This window comes from Onychomys torridus, chromosome 9 (genome assembly GCF_903995425.1).
Source record: "Onychomys torridus chromosome 9, mOncTor1.1, whole genome shotgun sequence".
Lineage (NCBI taxonomy): Eukaryota > Metazoa > Chordata > Mammalia > Rodentia > Cricetidae > Onychomys > Onychomys torridus.
In genome coordinates, this window is record NC_050451.1 from 37,724,103 (window position 1) to 37,743,542 (window position 19,440).

Sequence of the window (19,440 nt, forward strand, 5' to 3'; positions counted from 1 at the left end):
CCTTCTCTGAGATGGCATTGGCTACCGCCTTGTGTTGTCATTGTGCATGTCAGGCAAGAGCCTGAACTCTGCTCAAGGGCAGGGACTCAACCTATGTACAGAAACAAGCATGCTTATGTTTCCAAAGCTTCATTTTACCTGGCATTCTCTCCCCAGCTCACATATTCAACAGTGACCTCTGCAAAGATGGCTTTCCTGGCTAGTAAGTCATTGCCTTCACTCAACAGTCCATTACATTGTTTTATAGCTGCTGGCATTTGAGTTGTGTTGTAGAATATTATTTTAAGATGTGTTACATTTGTTTATGCTGTGGAACATTTGTTTAAACATTTGTTAAACATTTGCATTATTTAATGATGCATTCTTTTATGTTGCATTTGTTTAACTCTGTGAAGCTGTGTCACTTTGCCTGTCTAAAATACCTGATTGGTCTAATAAAGAGCTGAATGGCCAGTAACAAGGCAGGGGAAAGGATAGGCGGGGCTGGCAGGCAGAGAGAATAAATAGGAGGGCTCTGGGATGCACCAAGAGGTGAGAAAAGAAGGGGCCAGTCACCCAGCTACACAGTCAGACACGGAATAATAAGGAAAGAAAGGTATAAAGAAATAGAGAAAGGTAAAAGCCCAGAGGCAAAAGATAAATGGGATAATTTAAGAAAAGCTGGTTAGAAACAAGCCAAGGCCGGGCATTCATAAGTAATAATAAGACTCCGTGTACATTTATTTGGCAGCTCACAACCATCTGTAACTTCAGTTCCAGGGGATCTGACACTCTTTTGGCCTCCACAGGTACTGCATGCAGATGGTGTACAGACATACATGCAGGCAAAACACCTATACACATAAAAAAATAGTAATAACATTAAACAAAAGCGTCAAAGAAATTGCCTCTGTGACTTCTGAAATAACTGTTCTTAGGATCTACCTTGTTGGTGTAGGTTTTTCACAGGTTCTTTATCCCCTCCCTAAACCCATACTGCCTCAGCCAACTGTAGGCCTTCTCAGAGAGTAAGGATATGAGCCATTCAGAGTTTAGGGTCTGGAGTCAGTGGCCTGGGGTGCAAATCCTAGCCCTGGTAATTTCCTAGCTGTTCCACCTTGGGCAAATCACTGAAACTTCTTACATAACATCAGTAAAACAGCAGTGACGCCAACCTCCCAGGCCTGTCATGAAGACTGACTGCGCTTACAGAACTAACTGTGAGACTGGCAGAGCAGACTCTAAAAACCATGTTAGCTTCTATTGCTGTATTCTAGGCAGCTCTTACAATTCTGCTTCCGGAAAGTCCTCCATGTCAGGAGCAGACGGGGCCTGCTGGTCTAGGGCCTACTAGAGTACAGAGCAGTCACAAGTCCTCTCTCTCCCCGGCATCCAAGAACACAGAGGGGACAACTGACTTTCAGGATGCAAATACCCAAAGGTAGTGAACAGGTTGACATAGTACAAAATTAGAAAACAGGGAAGAGGAAAAAGTCCCGTTTCATAAACCTAAAAGAATTGTTTTGGTGTCTTCCTACCTTTCTTAGGAATATGTCTTTACACTATGTTCCACAGATGTAGTTCATATGCGACATTACCCCTCAGCACGTCGTGTCCCCTGCTTGCACTTTTACTCCTATTATCTTTATCTTCCCCGTGGCGTTTCCCGTTATTGGTCCTGACTGGAAACCTTTCTTTCCCATCTCTGACTTCCTTCCCCGCCTTCTTCCTAACACCCAAGGCCACGTTTCTATGCTTTTCTCCCCATGTAGTTTCCTTCATCATTGTAGCCCTCCCAAGTTGCTTTTGGTCCCAGTGTCTTACTGTAGTAATAGAAAATTAACACAAACATGCTAGTCTATAATATGGTCATTAGCATTTGAACGCATCTCCTCTACGGGTCTACAAGCCCTCTGTAGGCGGGATATCTGCCTGTGCTGTCCCCAATGCCCTGCAGTCCCACAGTGTCAGGTGACTGTGATGCTGGGGTATAGCTTGGTGGCAGAGCACTTGCTTACCATGCATGAGGTCTTGGTTCAATCCCCAGTACTGCTGGGTCTGGGGGCGAGGGGGAGGTTGCAAAGGGAGGGCATTTGGCTTATACTAGGGCATCTTAAAGTTTTTCCACTTACAACTTTCTTTTTCCCTGAGAAACTTGAATATGGGAATATGCAATATAAATAAGTGTACAAATCAAACATTTACTCATAATAAATCATAAAGAAATGTTCTTTCACATACATATAATTACATACTATTGAGAGGGATGTGCTTATTTTTTTATCAAAGAACTGAATCTTGGCTGGAATTTGATATTGTAAGATGTAAAGAATCTTCAAGCCAGGCGGCGGAGGCGGCGGCGGCGGCGGCGGTGGCAGCGGCGGCAGCGGCGGCGGCGGCGGCGGCGGAGCACGCCTTTAATCCCAGCACTTGGAAGGCAGAGGCAGGCAGATCTCTGTGAGTTCAAGGGCAGCCTGGTCTACCAAGTGAGTTCCAGGAAAGGCACAAAGCTACACAGAGAAACCCTGTCTCGAAAAACTAAAAAAAAGAAAAAAAAAAAAAAAGAATCTTCAATATTTTTAGAAGTGATTGATTTTAAAAAAATTTATAATTTATAATTGCCGATGTTAAGAACATTGCTTTACATAAATATTTATTTTTTGACCTCATATCTTTATATTGGGAATAACAGAATCTACTTCCTAGGGTGGACATTAGAATTTAATGAAAAAATAGCAGTGAAGCAACAAGCATAATGTCTGTCTTTTTCTATTATCCCTTTTATTACTGCATTGTTAATTAGCACATACACCTAAAATATACTTCATGGAAGTATAAAGAATGCTCAAATAGTTTCATACAGGCTAGAGAGAAAAGAATTATAGGTATAAAAAAAATAACAAACACCAGGCGGTGGTGGTGCATGCCTTTAATTCCAGCACTCAGGAGGCAGAGGCAGGCGGATCTCTGAGTTTGAAGACAGCCTGGTCTACAGAGTGAGTTCTAGGATAGTCGGCTATACAGAGAAACCTTGCCTCAAGGGGGAAAAAAAACCCAAAAAGCAAACAAACAACCTAGCAATGCAAATGAAGGTATGGAATGATCAAACAGGCAGGAGAGACCATGAATGGTTTCAAGGGAGACGTTCAGATGCTTTTAGAGAAGGTCTTTAGGTCACAGTGCTGAGGAAGTGAATATAGGGCTAGGGAGGAGTTGTCACTGGCTATCTGCAAACGAGTTCCCAATGTAGTATTTTTTCATTTATTTTAAAATATAGCTATAGCACTTACTGTGTGCCAGGATTGCCTCACAAATGTTAATTCATTTCATTCTCAAATAGCTCAAGAAGTAGGTGTACAGTTGTTATCACTTCGCAGCGGGGAAACTGAGGCCCTGGAAATTTAACTTGTCTGGTCCAATGAAGCAGAGTGGCAGAGCTAGGTCTTAAATGAACACGGCAGCTTGTTTTGAAAGCCTCTGTTCTAAGCAGCACACTATCTTCTTTCTCTGCGAGGCAAGTAGACACTTAAGCATGCTCAGCTAGGCTGACGTAAAGTGGGGGAGCAGCTATGCTCACCACTGCCTGCCAGCACCTCACCAGGGAGCCTACTTGGAAGGGTAGTGCAGTGATGCGGGTACGAGCTCTGAGGATTTAAAATAGCACATGGGCAACGGGGAGGGTAAACCTAAGTGGATTAGCCATATCAAAGCAAGACAAAGAAAGACACGTTTCTCGTGTCACTGTTATTTATGTGACTCATCACTTTTGTCCCTTATGACTATTTTTCATTTGGGATAGAAAAAGGTGTCAGAAAAATGTATGACCCTTTCTGGTCTCACACTTGGTTCACTTTCCGGGAGTATACCTACTCATTTTCATTCATTACCTGTTTTATTTCCTCTGCAGTTTTGTCTTTCACCATCTCAATATTAAAGATTGAACTGAGAGTCTCGCAAGAAGAAATAGCAATTAGCATTCACAATTAACAACAACTCCAGCTGAATTCTGTCGAAAGCCTTGTAGAATAGAATGTCAGCCCAGTGAAGCAGACCTTAGTAGGTACAGAATAAGCATTCAACACTCACATGCTCAGAGAACGTGAGTCTCCGCTCCCACACAGACCTTCACAGTTCTATTCCTGGGGAGTATCTATTAGGTCCTCAAGCACTCCGCAATGCCTGAGTCTCACCAGTGAGTCCTGCAGCCCTTTGCGGCTGGGAGAAAAGGAGAAACCCTGGCTGCCATTCTACCAGGGAGCTCCCAGCTGCACGATCAAGTACAGACTACATATGATGCTTTGATTTTGAAAGTTACTTCCTATAGAAAGGAGTGCACTCCATTTCCTTCAAATTTCTTGTAGCATCCTTGGACCCAAACTGAAGCTATGGTGGTGGACAGTAAAATTCATACATTAAATCCAAATAAGATTATATTGTCTTCTGTTTAGAGAAAAATAGAATGTGGGAAAGCAGAGGGACCAGGAAAAAAAACTACAGTCCTAGAGGTAGTATTACATGAGTTTTCAAGGCGAAAGCTCAGTCTCCAGCAGTCTTGACAAATTAGGCTGGACCACCAACCCCAATCTATCAATTACAGAGCTGAGGAATGCTAGAAAGCTGAAAGAAGAGAATTGGATGGGGCTACATTCGGAGGAGGAACAGATACAAGAGTTCAAGGACTCCGCTCTTTCTTTGGGGTCCTGACATGAGGTTGAAGTTGAAATAGAAGATGGGAGGCATGTGTAATTAACCAGTTTGGTTGAGGTGAGGTGCTGCCCATTTGACTTGTCATTGTCCTAACTCTGGTTAATTCTTGAGATCTGCCGGGTGATGGTGGTGCTCGCCTTTCATCCTAGCATTCGGGAGGCTGAGGCAGGTGGATCTCTGTGAGTTCAAGGCCAGACTGGGCTATAGAGTGAGTTCCAGGAAAGGTGCGAAGCTACACAGAGAAACCCTGTCTCAAGAAACAAACAAACAAAAAAAATTCTTGAGACGTTTAATTTGTTAATCACTAAGAATGCAGCCTCCCCTCACGGAGAATTGTCCTTATTGTGTCTGATGTGTGTGTGTGTGTGTGTGTGTGTGTGTGTGTGTGTGTGTGTGTGTGTGTAACAAAGGTATAAAAGGGTATTTCTTTAATGTGGCTACATCATGAAGAGGAACAAAGAGATTCACTGTTTGCCTCTACCCCAAGTCTATTTTCAGGGCCTTAACATGAGGCTTAGGCTGAAATAAAAAGCAAGAGATATGCATGGCTAAGCATCCCTGTCAAGGTGTGGTCCTGCTCACCGTCACTGTCTGGGGATGCAGTCTCTCCTGTAAGGTGATCTGACAAGTTGTCAGAAGTACATGAAATCACCTTGCAGGAAACAAGGTGCCCTTTTGACAGGCGACAGGCTCCCAGATACTTCTGTCTCTGAGCCTGAGATTCTTAGGAAATTCCAGTTCTTCGGAGTGCATTGCATCAATGGTATGATAGTTACAAAGAAGGGTGTGAGTGTCTCGTGAGCATCTTCCTTCTTGCCAGGACTATTACATTTCCCCACACTTTGTTTTCACACCTCACTCCTGAGGCGAGATATGCATGTGTCTTAAGCACATATCATAAACAGAACACAAGTAGGAAACAAGGTTAGAAGACATTCAATTAGTGTCAGGCAACCACACACAGGAACCACTTCTCAGTAACCTTTTGGCCTTAGTGACTTCCGGAAGGATTGTCACAGGGACTCCTTTTTGTTGTCTGCTTTGAGACGGTCTCACTGGGAAGCCCAGGCCCGTCTCAAACTTACAGTCTTCCTACTTCAGGATCCCAGTTCTGGTTTTTAGGCATGTGCCACCATGCTCAGCATGACTGCATTTTTATTTTAATAATTTGCTCCTTGTCTCTGAACAATATTCTCTGATGACGTTGGTGATTCCATCTGGTGCTTCAATTTCAGTTATTTCTCATCACTGATATTCTTTCCAGAGAATCATCCAAAATAGCTGTACTTTTAGTTTTGAATGAGTGAGTCTGTTAAGCATGAAGCAAACAAAAATAAAACAAACACACAAAAAGCCCCAGCAAGTTACAGAGAGATAGCAAAACATCATCAAATTAGATGTTCACAGCATCCATCAGAAATGACTGGGGAAGCCCGGTGAGGTAGCCGGCTTAAGCTCACAATTAGTTGGATTTCAGGTGTGACACAGTATTCCGCCAGGTGAGGCATCCAAGTAAAAGAGCACATTGCATACAGCAGATACATAGATTTCATCATCCAGTGGGGCGCTTACAACATCTGGCAGAAACGATGGGAAAAGCCCTGCTGAAACAGTGACCCAGAGTTCCTGGTTAGGAGATATGGAGTTCTGAATGAGAATGGCCCCCAAGGCTCTACGCTTGAATCCCTGGCCCCCACTTGGTAGAACTATTTGGGAAGGATTAGAATTGTGCCTTGTTTAAGGAAGCGTGTCTAGGGGTGAGCTTTGAGGTTTCAAAAGACTTGTGTGATTCTCAGTGTTCTCTCTTTCTTTTTCTCTTTCTCTCTCTGTAGATCAAGATGTGAGCTCTCGGCTGTTCCTTTCTCCAAGCCTTTGCTCCGCCATCATGGGCTGTTGTCTTCTGAAACCGTAAGGCCAATACTTTCTTTTATAAATTACCTTGGTCATGGAGTCTTATTTCAGCAATAGAAAAGAAACCTAGACAAGAGACTTCCAGGAAGAACAGAATTGTCTGTTCACAGCTGAGCTTTGGCTTCTTGTTGGCATCTTCTTTAGACAGAAAGATTAGATTAATGCCACAAACTCCATCAATCCTGTGTCCTGAGGACAACTCCCCTCTAGGGAGCAGCTCTAGACCCACACTAGTAACTCCACCCATCCTGGAGACATACCTATGCCACAAGGGCTACATGTCTTACACCTGCCTTCTTTTCCAGGTAGGGAAACATCCCACATCATATAATAATCAGAACTATAAATGTACAAAGTACACAAAGGATATTAAAAGCTGCAGGAAGGAAAGAACAAGTATCATACAAAGGTAGGCCCATCAGAATAAGAACCAATTTTTCAATGGAGACTGTTAAAGACAAAAGGATTGGACAGGTATTCTATGAGTTATGAAGGATCACCGATGCCGGCCCAGACTACTATACTCACCAAAACTATGAGTCACAATCAAAGGAGAAAGGAAGCATTTACTTTACAAAAACAGATCAAAGGGATGTATAGCTGCTAAGGATATTGCACAGAGGATACTGGAAGGGATAGTTAGAGCAGAAGAGAAGGCCAAACATACCAAGAAGGCACAGGAACAAATAAACAATTCCAGGTCATCAAATTTAAAATGTCTAGTAGAACATCACAAATACCAAAATAACAGGAATTAATATATACTATTTAATAGTAACTCTTAACTTTAATAGTTTGAGCTCTTTAATGAAGAGACACAGGCTAACAGATGGATCAGAAAATATGGTTTATCTTTTGCTGCTAAAGACATCACTTTAGGGTATTCCAAGCATATGGAACTAAGAAACAACCAGGCATAACTATTCTTTTTTCTGGTAAAATAAACTTCAAATCAAACTTAGTCAGAAGAGATGGTGTATTTTATAGTCAATAAAGAAAAAAAATCCACCAAACAAGCTATTACAATCTTAAAACATACATATATACACCAAACTTAGGAGTACCCAATTTCATAAAAGAAACACACTTACATTTAATTCACAGATCAATGCCAACACAGTGATAGTGGGTGATTTCTATCCTGTTCTCATGAGTAAACAAGTCATCTAGAAAAATCTAAAATAGAGAAATAGTGGAGTTAAATGACCATAAATCTAGTGGACTTAACAGATACCTGTAGCATGTTACACCCAAATACTGAGGAATATACATTCTTTTCAGTAGCCCATGGGACTTTCTCCTTATAGACCACATATTAGAACACAAATAAGTCTCAACAAACATAGGGAAACCGATTCACATCCAGCATTCCATCTGATCATTTGCATTAAAGCTGAGTATTGCAAACAAAAGAAAAGACAGAAAACACACAATTTTATAAAAACTAAACAACATACTACTGAACCAAATTGGGTGCAGGAATAAATCAAAAAGGAAAAATTTCAAATTCCTAGAATTGAATGAAAATGAAAGCATCACATCAAAGCCTGCAGACACAATGAAGGCAGCTCTAAGTGGGACATTTGCAGCTTTACCTGCCTGCATCGGGACACTTGAGAGATCTCAAACTACTAGCTTAGTCATGCTCCCAAAGGCCTCAGAAAAGCAAGAACAAGTGAACACCCCAAAAGAAGTTGACAGGAAGAAATAAACAATCAGGGCTGAGATTAATAAAATAGAAAGGAACAACCAAACAAATACGAAGATTCAATGAAACCAAGAGTTGATTTGTCCTTTGTAAGTTTGTTGTTGTTGTTGTCAACTTAACACAAACTAGAGTTATCTGGGAAGAGGAACTTCAGTTGACCAGCCTCACAGATTGCCTGTAGGCCGGTCTGCACAGATTGCCTGTAGGCCAGTCTGCATAGATTGCCTGTAGGCAGGTCTGCATAGATTGCCTGTAGGCCAGTCTGCATAGATTGCCTGTAGGCCGGTCTGCACAGATTGCCTGTAGGCCGGTCTGCATAGATTGCCTGTAGGCAGGTCTGCATAGATTGCCTGTAGGCCAGTCTGCATAGATTGCCTGTAGGCCGGTCTGCACAGATTGCCTGTAGGCCAGTCTGCAGGGCCTTTTCTTGGCTCTGATTGATGAGAGCATTAAGAAGCAAGCCAGGCAGCAGCTTTCCTCACAGCCTCTGCTTCAGTTCCTGCTAACACACATAGATTCTGGAGTCAGACTGTTTGGATTTGAAGATTATGCTGTATTTATGGCCATGTGATCTTGGGTGGGTTGCCTGGGATTTCTGAGCCTCAAGTGATCTCATTTCTAAAATGCTGAAGGTACGTAGCAAGGATGTATTGAGATTTAAGTGGAGCAGTATATTTAAAGTGCCTAAAATCAGACCTGGTAGATGGTAAGTTATATTAAGGCTTTATTGTAACGATGAGGTTTTTATTATTGAAGATCTGGCTTTCAGCTGCCGCCTTTCTCTTGCCTTCCTGTACATCTCTTTAAACTCCGACATTATTTTTTCCTTCCTATTAGGCAGTATGCTTTTGGAGAGAGGGGACTCTGTCTTAATTATCTCTCTAGCCTTTGTGTTTGACACAAGGTAGATCATCAATTCATAATGAGAATATGTTACCTAAGGGGATCATAATGATAACAATGGTCTGAATTACTGTACCTGTCAAAATTCTATGTCTTATCCACTTATTTATTCAATGATCAATAATATTTGGTCCTAGAGGAGCTCTTCATAGGTTTGTAAGTAAAAACTCCATTATAAAAACCATTTATGGGTTGGGGATTTAGCTCAGTCAGTGGTGGAGTGCTTGCCTAGCAAGCACAAGGCCCTTGGTTCAATCCTCAGCTAAAAAAAAACAAAACAAAAAAAACCCAAAAACATTTATATGAAATCAGTGTTTCATAAATTCTATGTATACTTATATGTGTTTTCTAAAAACAGTTCCATGATAAGTACTTTGAGAAATTCCCAGTCACACAAAGCTAAACACATATCTTCATTGGAGCATTCTCAATGTTTTGCCTAGGCTAATGTCCCACAGGGCAAAGAGAGAGCTGGAGAGAAAGCTTAGCATTTCTTTTCCCCCTTTTATTAAAAACAGATTCTTGCTGGGCGGTGGTGGTGCACGCCTGTAATCCCAGCACTTGGGAGGCAGAGGCAGGCGAATCTCTGTGAGTTCGAGGTCAGCCTGGTCCACAAAGTGAGATCCAGGACAGTCTCCAAAGCTACAGAGAAACCCTGTCTCAAAAAACCAAAAAAAAAAAAAAGATTCTTTTCTCATACAATACTCTGACTACAGTCTCCCTCTACTCCTCCCCTCTCCTCCCATCTGGAGTCACTCCCTTTCTGTCCCTCATTAGAAAAGAACATGTTTCTAAGATATAACACACAAACAGCAAAATATATAATAAGATAAAACAAAAACCATCACATTTGAAGTTGGACAAACAAACAACAACAACAAAAAAAAAACCAAAAACCAAAACAAACAAACAAAAAAAGAATGTAGCTTGTTACTGGTCAGTTAGCTATTAGAATTAGAATCACAGTTCTTTTAAAATATATATATTTTTTATTATTAAAAAGTATTTTATTTTATTTACATGTCTGAGTCTGTGCATCATATATGTACCTGGTACCTGAGGAGGCCAGAAGGCTCAGACCCCTGAGTCTGGAGTTACACATGCTTGTTAGCTCCCATGTGGGTGCTGTGACTGAACCCTGGTCCTCTGTTAGACAGAGCTGAACTATCCCTCCAGCACCCACAGTTCTTCTAACCCATAACTTACTGGTCCCTTTTCATTATTTGTTTTTCTAAATTGGGATTTTTTTCTCTCTTTTCATACTTGTCTTGTTTGTTAGATTAGAAATGGATCAGCACTTTCCCAAGAATTAGTCACTTCTGTGTCACCAGACTTGAGGTCGTTCTATCAACTGAACTGATTTCAAGGTTTTTTTTGGGGGGTAGGGGGGGTTCTAGACAGAGTTTCTCTGTGTAGCTTTGGAGCCTATCGTGGATCTCACTCTGTAGACCAGGCTGTTCTCAAACTCACAGAGATCCTCCTGCCTCTGCCTCCCGAGTGCTGGATTAAAGGAGTACGTCGCCACTGCCCAACCCTAATCTCATTTCTTTAGAGCAGCTGAAAATGCATATTGTTCCTAAAATTTATTTCCCCTTGTTTCCTAGTCATAGACTGTTTACAGGAAAATGGCCACCCCAGGGTAAAGTCTCTTGAGTGTGCATCTAAGGTAGGTGTGGCCATGGGATAAAGGCAGTGATGTGTCCAGCTGCTGGTGTCCCATGCTTCTTCTTCCTTTCACCTTCTTCTTCCTGCTGCCGAGGGTTATGAAGGTTGAATCCTAGGAATGCCATCAGGATCAGGGTCTCAAGGACAACAGAGAGATCTATGGCCCAACCCTGTACTATCACAATATAGACATTAGTCAGTAGAGAGAGCTACTCTGTTTGATCCATTGGTGTTCTGACTTACCTGGGCACATCCCTATATACACATTTATCCTTCTGTAGGCTCTACTGTTTCCCAGCATTAACTTGCCTTCTGTTATCATCACTCAGAACAGCAGCTAAATGACATTGATTGTATGTTTTACATCTAGAGGTCTACCCTCCTGGGGATAGGGCCACTCCAGGTCATTTCTACAGGGTGTGAAGAATTGGCCCAATAATGAGTGTTAGTTCATTAGTGACAGTCAGCCTGTGGCCTTTCTGTGCTTCTGGTGATCGGCTCTGCTGACACAGATAATTGGAGGTTTGGTAGAGGCACCTTCTCTTCAAAAAGAATGCAGTTCCACAGGCAAACATGGGAGCCGCTAGCTGTCCAGAAACCAAGGTAAAGAGAATGCAGTTAGTGGAGAAATGGAGATCCAGGGGAATTGTGGGTGATTTCTTTGAGACTGGACTAACTCTAAAGCCAACATGTGGTCATTTCAGGAAAATGCCACCAAATGTCCTGTAAGATTATTTAAGCTCCGCTGACATGGGTTTTCTGTTACTAGCAAAAAATATATCTCCTGTTACACCTTCCAGTGACTTCAGGGTCACATCAGTGTTCAGTAATACCCATCAAGCTGAGTGTAGTGACAGAGGCCTATAGTTCCTGAGGTAGAGGAGCCCCTGAGGCCCAGAATTTGAGGTTAGTCTTGGGTTCAAGGTCATTCTTGGTTATATAGCAAGTTTGAGGTAAGCCTAGGCTACATGAAACTTTGTCTTAAAAAAAAATCAAAGATGGAGAAGTTAGTATGATGGTACACACTTGTAATCTGAGTCCTCAGGGAGCAGACACAGAGGGTAGATGTCAACTTGAGGCCAACCTAGTCTATATAGCAAATTTCAGTCCAACAAAGACCACATAGTAAGACCTTGTCTTTTCCTTTCTTTCTTTCTTTCTTTCTTTCTTTCTTTCTTTCTTTCTTTCTTTCTCTTTCTTCCTTCCTTCCTTCCTTCCTCCTTCCTTTCTTCCTCATTTATTTTTTTTATTTTTGTTCTGTTTTGTTGAGACAGCTTTTTTATTTTTCTTTCGAGACAGGGTTCCTCTGTAGCTTTGGTGCCTGTCCTGGATCTCAAGCTGTAGACCAGGCTGGCCTCGAACTCACAGAGATCCACCTGCCTCTGCCTCCCGAGTGCTAGGATTACAGGCATGTGCTACCACCGCCCAGCCCAACTGTGACTTTTCACCAACATCTTCCTGACCCTCCTCCAGACTGGCCTCTGCTTTCAGACTCCGTTCATAAGCGAGATTTTATAAGTATTTCTGTGACTGGTTTATTTTACATCTTGTCCTCTAAGTCCATGGAATCACATGGCATGGCTTATTGCCCACCTGATTAATGTGCAGCTTTTCCCTGAGAGCTGCTGTTCACAGCTTAGGTCTCAAGCTCACTTGTGTTTCAGGCCCCAGTTCCACTGGTAGGTACCTCGAGCACCCTAGCCACCTGGCTGCACTAACCTCATCCTTCTTCCCCAATGCCTTTCTCTGTGAAATTTCTCTGTTCTCACTTAAAACATTACTCTCATTCTCCCTACATTCCCAAATTTGAAGTCAGCCTTATCTTCCAATTTCCCCTTTCAACTGTATTTAGCCATTACAAGCAATTTTTTTTTCCACAATGAACTCAAGAGCCACTACCTGACACAGCCCCGAACAATCAATCTCCCATCTAGATGACTTTATTTTCCACCTCGTCATACTCTTTCCCATCTATTATATGGAATTTTAAAATCCTGCTAAGAGTCTTTAAAGACTCCTTTAAAAACCCTTCTTAGGGAATGTATGACCTCCTACTTGTGTGTTGGTGTGGGGAAGATAGGGTCTCACTATGTACCCCAGGCTGGCCTGCCACTCAGTATGTAGACCTGGCTGGCCTAGAACTCTCATCCATTTGCCTCTGCCTCCTATATGCTGGGATTATAGGCGTGTGCCACCATGCCCGGCTTTTTTTTTTTTCTTTTTTGAAAGATTAAAATCTTACCCTGTAGCCCAGGCTGGCTTGGAATTTACTATATAATCAAGGTCAACTTTAAAGTCATGGCAATCTGCCTGCCCTAGCCTCCAAATGCTGGAATTATAGGCATGGGCTACCACATCGGACTCCCTTATTTCCTAACATCAAAGTGGCATGGTCATTTCTTGCCACGTTTCCACTCTTTGCTCACATCCTTGCCCGTGTTCTGAAAGTCCCTCTTTCTTCTTAGAAGTGATGTAAGCTCATCTCTCCTTCAGTGCTAAAGTGGAGATGGCTGTGATGTTTCCTGTGTGAAATCCCCACAATTGTGAGGCTGAAGCAGGGGATGTTGAGTATTCAAGGCCAGCTTAAGTTTCCCTGTGATGTCCTGTGTCATCTCATCCCCACCCTCAAAAGCCAAGTTCGGGTCCTCGTTCCTCAAAGAAGTCTTCCCCTCTCTCGTCTCTCCTCCTAGAATCAGATACACAGTGGAGCAGTCTGCCAGAGGTCGTCTTTAGCGGACTTTCTAGCCATTGTAGGAAGCACTGCCACGGTACCCAACCTGACCTGTGGACCTGGTGACCCTGTAGATTATACAACCTGAAGGCCTCTGTAAGTCCCCCCTCCCCTGCATTTCCTCTTTCTACTTTGATCTCCAGAATTAGAAATCCTAATCCCTTTCCAAAGAAGCAGACTAAATCAGAAGAGTGTAGTTGACATAAAAAGCAAGTGGTCCTGGGACTCGGATGAAGGGGAGATTTGAAAGACAGAGAATTAATCTAGCACTAGGAAGGAGGGGGCTGCACTGAGGAGTGGGGGCGGCCGGGGGTGGGGGGAAGGCTGCGATCCGGCCCCAGTGAGGGAATTTAGGGTAGATACGGAAAGAAGCAGAAGCATCCATTATCTCCAGTGGCACAAAAAAGCTTTTTTGTACATTCGTCCAGACTGTGTGAACATGACCTGCTTGGTAAGGTCAAGCAGTAAGACTTTTTGGTAATGAGAACAGAGTTATCTTCCTTCTGGAATATGAACAGAATGCAACAGTGAGTCTCTGGCTGTAATGGATGATCCACTTACTGAGTTGTACTGAAAAGTTTAATGGAGACACTATTTTCAGAAGTATGGCCCAGGTTAAGAGATCCAGCAAAGGCTGGGGAAAGACCCGAGATTAACAACAGCTGGAATCTATTGCTACTGTAAACCTGAAGAGACCAAGGAGGGAGCAATGTCTTTGAGACCTGGGAAGCTGGAGCTGTGACCACAGAGTAGCACAGCCATGGCCAGAGGGAGACAGGGTGTAGCTCCTTACTTTTATCTAGCCCCCCACATTGGGGGTGGGGAATGCTCCTCTTTAGTCATTTCCCGTGGAAAGCTATAGGAAAAGGGAGCCCAGGGTTTGAGGTCCTTGGACATCATCCTTCTAAGGCACAGAGGAGAGTGGAGAAAGAGCAGATGATGGGTCAGAGATAAATCCAGAATGTGCATCACTCTGGGGTTCTAACAGCCACAGTCTGTACTCTAAATGGGGCTGGATGGCACTTACTCTGTAACTCCATTGCAGTTTCCGACAAGCATGTCCTTAGCCTTCCCAGGAGCAAAAGGTGTTTGAACAATACACAAATAAATTAGATGTGGGTACCTTTATGAACTTACATCCAATGGGCAAGCTCCGGGCACTTAGAATTGTCCATTCTGTGCTGCTTTTATCTTTTTTGTTTTTAGTGGGTTTTACTTTTTCAGAGTCCAAGAACAGAGATGTATCCCGGTCATTTTATATGATGTGAGTTTTATGGTATATTCTGAAACAAACAAACAAAACCCTAGAATCTTAGTACACATGCTGTGGAAAACCTAGAGAGTCACCACCACTGCCTTGTAGATACATGTCTGAATCAGATGTTTGTGGCTCCCTGCTCTCCATTTCTAAGCTGTCTCCCACGCATTTTTGTTTGTTTCATTTTTGTGGTGTGTGCGTGCACGTGTGTGTGTGTGTGTGTGTGTGTGTGTGTGTGTGTGTGTGTGTGTGTTATACGTGTGTATGTGTGTGTGTGTGTGTGTGTGTGTGTGTGCAGGTGTTCATGCCTATCTCAGATGTTAGGAGGCTAGAGGAGATGAGAGGTCTTCCTCATAATATCCCAGCATTCTGGGTGTATTAGGGTGGCTTACAGGCTGTGGTCTAATTCTTCAAACAGTGGCTGTCTACCAGCATTGAATGGACACTAGCCCATTCAGGGACACTAGCGTGGCCCTGGCAGGCCTTGTGTTCCTACCCCCGCTGCCTTGCTAAAAATCATTAGATTACATTCCTAAAGTTAGCCATCAAGGTCTAGTCCATTATTTGGCCATTTCTCCCTTGTGGTTGTTTAAAAACAAACAAACACAAAACCAAAAAACAGCCCCAAGAGGAAGTGGGAACATTAGGAGGTGTGGCTTTGTTGGAGCAGATGTGGCCTTGTTGCAGGAAGCGTGTTTCTGTGAAGGTAGGTTTTGAAGTCTCATGTATTAAAGCACATCCAATATCTCAGAGCACTTTATGTTGCCTCTGAGTCAAGATGTAGGACACACGGCTTCTTCTCCAGCACAACGTCTGCCTGCACACGACCATGTTGCACTGCATCGCGAACCGAGAGACCTTAGCGGCTAGATCTCGCTCCCGTTACAGTGTTTAGCATCTAGAAGTCGCGACTCCACCACGATGTTCGAGGCTCGTCTAGGCCAGGGCTCCATCCTGAAGAAGGTGTTGGAGGCTCTCAAAGACCTCATCAGTGAGGCCTGCTGGGACATCAGCTCGGGCGGCGTGAACCTGCAGAGCATGGACTCATCGTATGTCTCCTTGGTGCAGCGCACTCTGTGTTCCTAAGGCTTCGATACATACCACTGCGACGGTAACCTGGCCATGGGCGTGGACCTCACCAGCATGTCCAAAATACTAAATGTGCTGGTAATGAAGACATCATTACATTAAGATCTTTACCTTGCACCATAATGATAACAGACTGAGCCTCTGAAAATGTAAGCCAGCCAAATTAAATGTTTGGTTTTTTTTTCTTTATAACAGTTGCTGTGGTCATGGTGTCTCTCCACAGCAATAGAAACCCTAAGACACTCTTCCTGAGGCTGACTGCCAAGGTGCAGCTATGAAAGTATTGAAGTCCAGCAATCAAAATGTCCTTTGGCCCACCTAATTAACATGCCCAGTTAAATTTAAACACGTTATCCTAACACAGGAATTCCCTGTTGTAACTTTATAAACTGCTATTTTCCTATGTTTCACGTCCATCTCCCCTCTATCCAGAGGCAGTCCTTTGTCTCCACTGCCCCTGGGACAAATACCTCTGCTCCTTTTCCTTGTTCTGTTGTTGTTTGTTACCCAGCTCCCAAATAATTCACACACGAAGGCTTATTCTTACTTATGAATGCCCAGCCTTAGCTTGGCTTGTTTCTTGCCAGCTTTCCTTAACTTAAATTATCCATCTGTCTTTTGCCTCTGGGCTTTTCCCATTCTCTTACTTCTGTAAATCTTACTCTTACTCCATGGCTTGCTGTGTAGCTGGGTGACTGGCCCCTGCAGTCCTCATTCTCTGGCCACTTCTTTCCTCCCAGATTTCTCCTTCTATTTATCCTCTCTGCCTGCCAGCCCCACCTATGTCTCTCTCTTGCCTCACGTTTGGCCATTCGGCTCTTTATTAGACCATCAGGTGTTTTAGACAGGCACAGTAACACAGCTTCACAGAGTTAACAAATACAACATGAACAAGAGTAACATTCCTTAAAATAATATTCTACATTGTTCCTTTCCCCTTCCCCCTGGTCCTTTATCTCCTGTCTTTATCTTTTTTGTTTTGTTTTGTTTTGTTTTTTGAGACAGGGTTTCTCTGTGTAGCTTTGGATCCTCTCCTGGAACTCGCTCTGTAGCCCAGGCTGGCCTTGAACTCACGGAGATCCACCTGCCTCCTGTCTTTGTTTTTATTCCCTGCCTTCTGTTCTTCTGGGGCAAATAAAACTCCTCTGTACTGAGAACTTGACCTTGAGGGTCCTGAGCCAATACTTTTTCTTTAAAGCATAAAATCCAATGATCTAATAGTTGTTTGGTACACAAGGTTAGATACCTCTGATGCTCTTAGAATATGCTGGAATCCCAAAGAAGTAGCCTCTAATGCCAGTGAAGGAATAAACTCTCCAGTCTCTTTCCTCAGCCTCCTCTGTCTTTGCCCAGTGGGCCTATGACCAATGTGACCAGGGTGGCAGAGATGGAGGTTATGCATGGGTCAACAACATGGACTTCCAGTCAGTAAGGCTACCTAGCTACACCTGCTGCTGAGTGCCAGATCTGCCAACAGCAGAGACCAACACTGAGCCCCAGATATGGCACCATTCTCCAGGTAACCAGCCAGCAACCTGATGGCAGGTTGACTATATTGGACCACTGTCATCTTGGAAAGAACAATGGTTTGTCCTTAGTGTTGCAGATATTTATTCTGGTTGTAGATTTGCCTTTCCTACAGGTAATGCTTCTGCCAAAACTACCATTCATGAACTTACAGAATGCCTTATCATGGTATTCCACACAGTATTACTTCTGAGCAAGGAACTCACTTCACAGCCAGAGAAGAACATCAGTGGGCCCACATTCATGGACTCTATTGGTCTTAGCATGTTTCACAACATTCTGAAGCAGCTGGCCAGATAGAATGACGGCCTTTTGAAGACACAGTTACAGTGCCAATTAGGTGGCAGCGGCATGGAGGGCTGGGGCAGGGTTCTCCAGAAGTGGTCTGTGCTTTGAATCAGTGTACGGTACAGTTTCTCCCATGGCCAGGATATATGGGTTCATGAATCAAGGGGTGGAAAAAGTAATATTTCCACTTTCCTGCCTAGTGGCCCACTAGGAAAATTTTTGCTACCTGTTCCCATGACCTTAAGTTCTTCTGCTGGCCTAGAAGTTTTGGTTCCAGAATGGGGGGTGCCCCTGCCAAGAGACACAGCAAACATTCCACTGAACTGGGAGCTCAGACTCCCCTCTGGCCACTTTGGGTTTCTGATGCCCTTAATCCAACAGGCTAAGAAATTAATAGTGTTAAGAGGGGAGATTGATCCAGATTACCAAGTGGAAACTGGACTGCTTCCCTGCAATGGAAGAAATATAGAATGGGTAGTAGAGAAAGGTAGTCATAAATACTGAACAAGGCCACATGACCAGTTGCAAAAACAAGGATTACATAATTTACATGCATGTTTCTGTCATATTTTGTTAAGAATGTGCTTGTGAAGATATTTGTGTGTTCTTTTCTCAATTCAATATTGTGTAATTTAATTTCAATCAGGAGAATATCAATGGTTATCATATTTAAGTTTTGAGTCACTAAAAGAATGTCTCTTAAGGACATGGCCACATATTCTAAAATATATTATGTATTTGTGGTCATACATGGAATAGTTATATCACCATAGGCACAATATGGCCTGGTTGTCATTTTCATTTTGAAATTAAGCATGATATAAAGAGATGTGATTGTGTATCAACTTGACAAGGAGTGGATTTGTGATGGCTATTCTTGGTTGTCAATTCTACTACATCTGGAATTAACTAAAACCCAAGTAGCTTGTGCACTTGGGAGGGATTTTTATTAATTAAATCATTTTAAATAGGAAGACCTATCCTAAATGCAGATCTTTTGAGGTGAAATGATCCACCTTAAGTCTGGGCCACACCTTCTGGTGGCAGCCTATGTAAAGGACATGGAAGAAGGACGCTTTTTGCTCTTTGCCTTTTTGCTAGCAACTTCATTTCTTCACTGGCACTAGAGACTGAAGACCATTTGAGACATCCAGTTTTGTGGACTGAACAACTACTGGATTCTTAGACTTTCTGCTGGGAGACAGCCATTGTTGGATTAGCTGGATCATAACCTGTAAGTCACACTAACAAATCCCCTTTTAAATATTTATTTATTTATTATGTATACAATATTCTGACTGCATGTATCCCTGCAGGCCAGAAGAGGGCACCAGATCTCACTATAAGTGGTTGTGAGCCACCATGTGGTTGCTGGGAATTGAACTCAGGACCTCTGGAAGAGCAGTCGGTGCTCTTAACCACTGAGCCATCTCTCCAGCCCCCCCTTTTAAATATACATTCATTCTCTCAGTTCTTTCCCTCTAGAGGAATTCTTATTCTCACTTTTATGGACATCATAATGTTTTAAGGGCTTCCGAATAAAAAAAATTACAAGAGGAAAGGAGTCATTGGCCAATGTTTTACCAGCACTTTCTATCACATCTCATGAGGTTTATACCTGGTGTCACTGTACTAATGAAGAGCTGGGTTCAATTCTTAGTACTGTAAAAAAAA